The 1,834-nt window shown below is 48.8% G+C and overlaps 1 non-coding gene across 1 annotated transcript; it reads left to right on the forward strand.

Moving 5' to 3' along the window:
- Positions 1–1,494: 1,494 nt before the first annotated feature.
- trnal-cag (transfer RNA leucine (anticodon CAG)) lies at positions 1,495–1,577 on the forward strand. The gene has a single exon. It is a non-coding gene; the product is annotated as a tRNA-Leu (tRNA).
- Positions 1,578–1,834: the final 257 nt, after the last annotated feature.

Raw genomic sequence — 1,834 nt, forward strand, 5'->3', positions numbered from 1 at the left:
AAACTGTAAATAGACAGGAGCTCTTCTTAGTTTTCATACAAGTTATGATGGCTGCAGCTCCTATCTGCGTCCGGGTGACCGGAGCCAAGGGATTATCTGCGGAACCTTTGATTTATCTCTCGGGCAAGGAGCTAGATACGCCCTTTTCATCTCAGTTTGATCACACCTGTGCATTAAAACGCAGTGCTCGGTACCATCGAGGTGTAAGAGGTTCAAGGATGAGCGGGAAACTTTGTTAATAAGGAGACGGGCACCGCCCAACGTGGGGCTCGAACCCACGACCCTGAGATTAAGAGTCTCATGCTCTACCGACTGAGCTAGCCGGGCGCCGGTGGCGCAGGTGGTTAACTTGTCCCTGTTGACGGCAATTTGACAAGGTATACTTCCTGGCTTTTCATCATGTGCTGACCGGATTCGAGAGTAGCACACCCTGTTCTTTGTTGATTACTGTACCTCCAGCAGCGCAAATGTCAGTAATCATTGAAATGTATGACCTACAATCTCCTCAGCATTGTGGACTTCTCAGTGATCATCCTTCTACGTTCTGCTGTAGTTTTCATGCAAGTGAAAACCGTGCTCCAAATAACAGCGGCACAGTTGTATCCTGCGGTAAGCATTCTTCTAATTCCATCGTTTTGCTCCAGGTAAAAGGTAGCGCATCATAGTGTTGATATTCCAAGGTTTCAGAGTCCGTATTGGATGGCTTGGATGCAGACATCGCTCAGAGCTCCCAGTATGATTTTCCCGAGTTCAGTTTTGCAGTGTTTTAGTGCTTTACTACTTCCAGTGGGCCTTTGAATGCTCTGCTAAGTAGAGACGTGACATAATTACTAATGCGACCGAGTGTGCTGGCTGTTCCTGGTTCGTAATGATTAACGCGAGAAATCAATATAAACATAACTGCTTCGATTTCGAGGTTCAGTTGAAGCATTCGAAGAAACTATCAAAGACCTCAGAACAACCGAAGACACATTTGGTCATCTCCGTATTGGTGAAGATTAAAGAGTCCCGCAAGTGTCAAGCTTGCACAAACACACACGAGAGAGAAACTCAGGACAGAACTTAAAGAAAGGGAGATGCAGACTATTTGAAGGCACTTTGCTAACCCAATGGCATGATTATGAATCATGCATAGGACACACGTAGCAGAGGATGGTTTTGATCCATCGACCTCTGGGTTATGGGCCCAGCACGCTTCCGCTGCGCCACTCTGCTGACGGCCGCTCTGCGCGTGGCGCACAACGGCTCTTTTTATTTCCTACATAAGTGATGAAAGAGTTGAAAGTTTCAACGACAAACGCAGACGTCACTTTGAGCGCTTGGTGTTGTAGCACAAATCATCACATGCTGCTCTACACTGGATTATAAAAGCCGACACATTTTCCAAACATTTTAATGCTGGAGTCACAATGTAGTATTAATAACAGTGCGATACTCGAGGAGCGTAGTGGGATCGCGGTGGCTCATCAGACCGCCCCGGAATTAGGGGCCAGCGTCAGGATGGCCGAGCGGTCTAAGGCGCTGCGTTCAGGTCGCAGTCTCCCCTGGAGGCGTGGGTTCGAATCCCACTCCTGACAAAAAGCTTGCTCAGTGCCGTCTCCAGTCGGGTGCAAATGGGTGAAGCAGCCTGCCGCGGGGAACGTGCGCCGATAGGCGTAGGTGTATCCCCTGCCTCTTCCGATTTAGCTCGTGCTCCATAGGATGGAAGCGGATGCTCTGGCTTTTTCACTCGAATATAACCTGATCACAACAGAAGGCCGTGCAGCCCAGTGCTGGTTTAAGAATGCCTCGTGTCTTCAGGCCCCTATTCCTTCAGGTTACCCCTTTGGAATAG

The sequence above is a fragment of the Lepisosteus oculatus genome, unplaced genomic scaffold (assembly GCF_040954835.1).
Source record: "Lepisosteus oculatus isolate fLepOcu1 unplaced genomic scaffold, fLepOcu1.hap2 HAP2_SCAFFOLD_39, whole genome shotgun sequence".
Taxonomy (NCBI): Eukaryota; Metazoa; Chordata; class Actinopteri; order Semionotiformes; family Lepisosteidae; genus Lepisosteus; species Lepisosteus oculatus.